The sequence below is a fragment of the Haemaphysalis longicornis genome, unplaced genomic scaffold (genome assembly GCF_048455015.1).
Source record: "Haemaphysalis longicornis isolate Haplotype H1 unplaced genomic scaffold, Haemaphysalis longicornis Haplotype H1 scaffold_3, whole genome shotgun sequence".
Taxonomy (NCBI): domain Eukaryota; kingdom Metazoa; phylum Arthropoda; class Arachnida; order Ixodida; family Ixodidae; genus Haemaphysalis; species Haemaphysalis longicornis.
In genome coordinates, this window is record NW_027526335.1 from 125,294,877 (window position 1) to 125,300,876 (window position 6,000).

The following is a 6,000-nucleotide window of genomic DNA, read 5'->3' on the forward strand; positions in this document are numbered from 1 at the left end:
TTTCCTATATATATATATATATATATATATATGCATCATAGTGGGGTTTATTGACAGGACGTTGTAGCAAGGCCTTACTACCGCGAAGTCCAAACGCGTCCAAGCGAGCTCTCGGGTATGGGAACCAGTCTCGCGCCCAGCACTCTCGATGGGGCGGCCTAGCCCAGATTCAAGCACATACCCACTTGTTGTGCATTGTCCCAGAACCACGCACATACATCGTCTGTCTTGAGACGCGTACGGTACATGCCCATTTAAGGAAGTGCAATTGCTGCCCGTGATATCTTCATTACAATCACCCCCCGGCAAAACGAGGAGCCATCCTGGCGACTCAGGGCGATGCGACAACGAGGGGGTCATAGTAGAGCTTCATACTCTGGACGTGCACTGTTTCGCGCCCTCGGCGAGGAAGGCCGGTAATGGAAGTGATCGGCTCGACGACGTAATTGACGGAGGTCGTTTTCTCAAGAACTCGGTAGGAGGAGGAGGAATAAACGTGTATCTGAAGCTGTCAGCCCTGAGGAAGAGTCCTCATTCCAGGACCCCTTGAGTCCGTCCGGCTTCTTGGGCTCGCTGCACCAGCCAAAGCTGGAAGTCAGGGTCCGAGCTGGACAGTGCTCTCTCCCAGTGCTCAGGGGAGGGGAAAGGCAGGGGGGGTAGGTGGGGGTTCTTATCACAGCCCCAAATGATATGGATAGTTGGTGCCCGGAGCCTCGCAGAAGCGGCATTGCGAGGAGTACAGGGTGGGGGCCAAAATGTGGGCTCTAGTGGGGTGTGGAAATGTGTTTGTCTGAATGCCTCGGAGGTGGCGCTCTTGTTCTTTGGTGAGGCTTTTGTGCGCAGGAGGATATAGCATTCGTTCCAGACGGTAATGCTCAGTGACTTCGTGGAACGACAAGAGAGGGGAGACCTGCCACTGCTCGCCGAACTCCTGGCTTGCCCGGTGGGTCAACTCTCGGGCATGCTGATGGGCAGCTTCGTTGCCAGACACGGCGGAGTGGGCTGGAGCCCAAATAATCCGTACGGGATGTCGAGGAGGATGCTCGAGTAGAATTTTTCGGGCAGGTCGGGATATGAAACCGCTGGAGAAGGTTCTACAGGCTTGTTGGCTGTCTGTGATGATTATTTCTGCCGAAGTTTGTGCAATCGCTAGGGAGATGGCCGCTTCCTCCGCCTGCAGAGAGTGGATGGTGGGAATTGATACGCACGTAACGAGGTTTTCGGTAGTAGAAACAACAGCGGTCATAGCTCTTCGCCCGGGATATGAAGCGGCGTATGTATAGACTGTGGCAGAGTTTCGTCCGTATTGATTAAGAATAGCTTTCGCTCTGGCTTCCCTACGAGCCTCGTGATGTGTCGGATGCATGTTGCGTGGTAGTGGGGCCACATCAATGAACTTGCGAACCTCATCGGGAAGCTGAGTCGCATCCGCCTGCGGGTGTTGCAGAGGAGAGCGCAGGTGTAGTTGAGATAGAATGGCTCTACCGGTAGGGGTAGAGCTCAGGCGTAAGAGTTGGCTCAAATTCTGGGCTTCCAATAATTCATCTAAGGTATTGTGTACTCCCAACCGCAAACGTTTCTGCGTTGAGGTGGTAACAGGTAGTCCTAATGCTAGTTTGTACGCCTTGCGTATCAGGGCTTCCACCTTGTCCTTTTCGGTCTTGGAGAGTATGGCGTAGGGGAGGGAGTAAGTGACCCTAGACACGACGAAGGCTTGAACCAGCCTGAGTATATCCTCCTCTCGCATACCCCTCGTCTTGGTACTAATCCTGCGGATCATGTGCGATACTTGCTCTGTGGTGTTCTTAAGTCTATTGAGCAGTTAGGTGTTCGAGCGATCCGCTTGGAAAAGCATGCCTAAAATTCTGACCTGTGGAGTTGGAACAATTACATGGCCGTCCATGTGCAGGGAGATGGTTGGCGACCCAGGAGAGAATTTCTTCTTTCCTGAGACGATCAGCAGCTCCGATTTCTGCGGCGAGCATTCTAGGCCACACTGCCGTGCATATTGAATGACTATGTCAGCCGCCTGCTGTAGATTGTTCTCCATGTCCCCTACTGATCCATTAATGGTCCATATGGTAATATCGTCCGCATATAATCCATGGCGTATGCCTGGTACGGCAGCCAGGAGCGGAGGGAGACCAATCCGGGGTATGTTAAATAGCAAGGGGGACAGAACGGCACCCTGGGGTGTGCCCTTGTTGCCGAGGGAAACGGGACCTGATTTCAGGTCACCCACCTTGAGAATAGCTTTTCGGCCTTCGAGGAAGTCTCGAACGTAGGTGTAGGTACGTTGCCCGCAGTTTAGGCCGTTTAGCTGTTTCAGTATGGCTGTGTGGCTGACATTATCGAATGCCCCTTTTAAATCTAGGGCTAGTATGGCTTTTGGGTGGTCCCGGGAGGCCTTAGGCATGACCTCTTCCTTGAGTTGAAGAAGTATGTCCTGGGTACAGAGGTGACTGCGAAATCCACACATGGTGTGAGGGAACATGTTGTGCTGTTCGAGATAGTTCTGTAGCCTTTTGTGGATGATGTGTTCCAATAGCTTCCCCAAACACGAGGTTAGGGAGATGGGGCGTAGATTATCTGTGCTCGGTGGTCTTCCAGTCTCCATGGTATTTAGCTTGGAGTTTCGGCGAAAGACCGGGTGCCTTGGACGGCATCCACAGCCACACGAGGGATCCGGAGGAATAGGTAGACGAGGGGGCTGAAGCGTGATGACGAGATTTTTGGCGTCCTTGATCCGCAGCGGTGAAGGATCGAGCCAGTTGACGGCATTCTTGGGCATGTTTAGCTATCTGGGGAACGGGCCTGCACTCGGAGACGTCAGGTCGGTAGGACAGGATGTTGTCTAGGGTGCCGGAAGGCTCACGCCCATGAAGTAGGAAGAAAGGCGAGAAGCCCATCGTAGTCTGCGTCGCCGTATTGTACGCATACGTGACAAAGGGCAGAACTAAGTCCCAGTTTGAATGACTCGAAGAGAAATACACCGAAAGCATGTCGCTAAGCGTCCGGTTAAACCTTTCGGTCAACCCATTGGCTTGCGGGTGATACGCTGTAGTTTTTCCATGAATTACTTCGCACTGGGTCAGCAGGGCTTGCATTACGTTCCACAAAAAGACGCGTCCTCTGTCGCTCAAGAGCTCCATTGGCGCGCCGTGGCGTAAAATAAACCTCTGTAGGAGGAATTGTGACACGTCATGGGCTGTAACGGTGGGGAGTGCGGCTGTTTCCGCATACCTGGTAAGGTCATCCACTGCAACGATAATGCAACGGTTGCCTGCAGTTGTGGCGGGGAGGGGCCCGTAGGTGTCGATTCTAACGTGATCGAAAGGGCTCGCGGGACATGGTAGTGGCTGCAGAGGTCCGGTAGGACGTTGCGGCGGAGACTTGCGGCGCTGGCATTCGGGACACGAGCGGATGTACTTCGTAACAAACGTGTACATCCCGCGCCAATAGAAACGTGTGCGCAGCCGCTGATAAGTTTTGAGGACGCCAGCGTTGGCGCATTGCGCGTCAGCGTGGTAGGATGAACAGGTAGCAGAACGCAAATGACCAGGAATAACTAGAAACCATTGGCGGCCGTCGGCGAAATAGTTGTGCCGATACAGGAGTTCATCACGAACGACGCAGTGCACGGGACGCCAAAACTGTGGACGGACTCTACAGGTATTGCAGTATGGACGCTATCCAGGGGTCTTTCCACTGCTCTGCAGTCATGTCGTGAATTTCAAGTGACGCCAGGGCACAGTTCATTGAGGAAATTCAGTCATTTTCTGACTCCACGGGACATCGATAAAGGGCATCAGCGCCCGTATGTTTGCGGCCGGACCGATACAGAACGCGAATGTCGTATGTCGTACTCTTGGATGCGAAGAGCCCAACGGCCAAGTCTGCCTGACTGCTCTTTTAGGGACGACAGCCAATACAACGCGTGATGGTCCGTGACTGCGTTAAATGGGCGTCCATAAAGGTAAAAGCTGTATTTGTTAATGGCCCAAACGATCGCCAAACATTCTTTTTCTGTCACTGAGTAATTTCTCTCCGCCTTTGTGAGAGTACGCCTGGCATAAGCAACCACGTACTCCTAGACGTCTTCTTTGCGTTGAGCGAGTACAGCGCCAGGACCGGCACAACTGGCATCAGTGTGGACCTCAGTTGGCAGGGGGGGGGGGGTCGAAATATGCTGTTTTGGGGGCGATGTAAGCAAATGGCGTAAAGACACAAAAGCTTCTTTGCAGACAGGCGACCAGTTGACAGGTTCTTTACTGGATCCAATGAGAAGTTTCGTCAAAGGTTCGATGATGGTGGCAAAGTTCCGGACGAAGCGACGAAAATAGGAACATAACCTGACGAAATTTCGGAGGTCTTTAATCGTGGTGGGTTTCGGAATTTGGGTGACTGCGCGAAACTTCTCCGAGTATGGAAGGATGTCATCTTTTGATACGACATGACCCGAAATGGTTAGCTTGCGAGCAGCAAAGCGGCACTTTTTCAAGTTCAGCTGTAACCAAGCACACGTGAGGCACGTCAATACCTGTTCTAGGCGCTCTAAGTGGGTGGTGAAGTCGGGTTAAAACACGACAATGTCTTCTAAGTAACAAAGACATGTTTTCCGCTTGAGGCCTCGTAGAACACCGTCCATCATTCTCTCAAACGTTGCGGGCGCATTGCAAAGTCCGCGTTGCGCATGGGCATGTCAGCGACGTGTTCATCAATCACGCCTCGTTCGGAAGGTGACACACGATAAGGTCACTGCCGCAGAGGGGCGTCGGATCCGGTATCTATTTTGTGGGGAACAGTCGACGTGCGGCCCGTGGCGGTCTGATGACTGTCGAAAGATTGACGGAAGCGATCAAGAACGGCAAGGAGTTTGTCGTGTTGCGCTGGGGTGAGATCTCCATCGATGAATTGAAGGGCAAGACGAGCTGTTGGGCTGCTGACGAGCATCACACTGGACCCAGTTTGGACGTCGAGGACAGCAGCGGACAAAGGCAGGCATTTCTGAGACGAAAATACACTCAATGGCGTAAAAATAACAGGTGAATCAGACTTGACGTCACAAGAAACAGCCACGAACACGGAGGAATTGGGCCGGAGGGAGGTGTCGCCCGTCACGATTGACCTAACGGACAGGTCACTCGATGGCGGTTTGCATGGCGGAAATAGTTTGACCTGCGCACGAACACAATCAATGATGGAGTGACAACGTGATAAGAAGTCCCATCCGAGGATGATGTCGCGCGAACATGACGGAAGGACAATGAACTCGATGACGTATGTGATATCTTGGATGGCTACACGAGCGGTACAAATGGCTAACGGTTGAACCTCTTGCGCGCTTGCGGTTCGGAGAGTCGGAGAGTGGTGTCGTCACTTTTCGCAATGAGCGGACCTTTTAAACAAATTATGAAATGCAAAACGTTTACACACATCGGGTGTGGGCTTTCGCTGTTGCGCAGTGGAGCACTCCTGCAGCCTGATTGCTCCAATAAAGTCGCAGCAAGGGAAGGGCAAAGTCGTTTTATATCCCCTGCAAACTGCCGAGAATAACATTTTGTTTGGTCAGCTTGCACTACGCTCGCGCTTGCAGCAGCAACAGACCATTGCTACATTGGTGCTCATTCATTTCCCCTGTTACATAGCGCGTGATGGTGTTCAATTGTCTGGTGTGGAAAGTGCATAAGCGGGTACGAAGTTGATGGTACGTATAAGAAAAAAATGCCTGAATTGAATTGGTTGTGCAATATCAACAACAGAGGGCCAAACCGTTTCGGCATTAACCGGCAACCGTTATTTCTTTTTTCGGTTCAGTTCCGGTTCGGGTTCAGCGTGCTGAAAAAATAACGGTTCGGCTTCGGGTTCAGTTCCGGTAAAAATACCTGTTCAGTTCCGGTTTTCGGTTCGGTTCGGTGCTAGTTCGACACCCTAATATATATATATATATATATTGAAACAGATTATATATTGAAACAGATACATATATTGAAACAATAT